The following is a 1,072-nucleotide window of genomic DNA, read 5'->3' on the forward strand; positions in this document are numbered from 1 at the left end:
AAAAAACTCCTAGCAAACAAAAGTCCTGGACTGATGGTTTCATAGATGAATTATATGAAACATTCAAAGAAGGATTAATACCTATTCTTCTTAAACTATTGAAGTGGAAGGAAAGGTCCTGAACTCATTTTACAAGGCCAGCATTACCTGGATACCAGGTAAAAAGACATTACAAAAAAAAAAAAAGAAGAAGAAGAAAAAAGAGAAAATTATAGGCCAATACACCTGATGATCTTCAACAGAATAATGGTAAACTGATTTCAACAATATATTGAAAAGATCATACACATGGTCATGTAGGGTTTATTCTGTGATGCAAGTTGATTCAAAATCTGCCAATGAATTAACATCCTATACCAAATAAACAAAATAAACAAAATGAAAGATAAAAGTCATATGATCATATCAATAGATGCAGAAAAACATTTGACAAAATCCAATGTTCATTCATGATAAAATCTGTGAGCAAAGTGGAGATAGAGAGAACATATTTCAACATAATAAAGGCCAGTACAACAAACCCACAGCTAATATACTTAATGGGAAAAAGGTAAATGTATTCTTCCTAAGATCAGGAACAAGACAAGGATGTCCAACTTCATTACTTTTATTCAACATAGTACTGAAAGTCGTAGTCACAGTAAACAGTCAAGAAAAAAAATGTATCTGAATTGGAAAAGAGAGGTAAAACTGTCATTATTTGGAGATGACATGATATTATATATACAGAACCTCACAAGTCCACCAAAAAACTGTTAGAACTATTAAATGAATTCAGTAAACTAGCTTGATACAAAATTAATATTCAGAAATTATTTGCATTTTTATACACTAATAATGAACTATCAGAAAGAGAAATTAAGAAAACAATCCCATTTACAATTGCATCAAGAAGAATAAAATACCAAGAAATAAATTTAACCAAGGAGTTAAAAGAGCTATATTCAGAAAACTATGACACATTGAAAAGAAACTGAAGAAGATGCAAAAAAATAAAAGGCTATACCATGCCCATGGATAGAAAGGAACATCGTTAAAATGTCCTTACTACCCTAAGCAATCTGTAGATTCA

The sequence above is a fragment of the Hipposideros armiger genome, unplaced genomic scaffold (genome assembly GCF_001890085.2).
Source record: "Hipposideros armiger isolate ML-2016 unplaced genomic scaffold, ASM189008v1 scaffold_2005, whole genome shotgun sequence".
Lineage (NCBI taxonomy): Eukaryota > Metazoa > Chordata > Mammalia > Chiroptera > Hipposideridae > Hipposideros > Hipposideros armiger.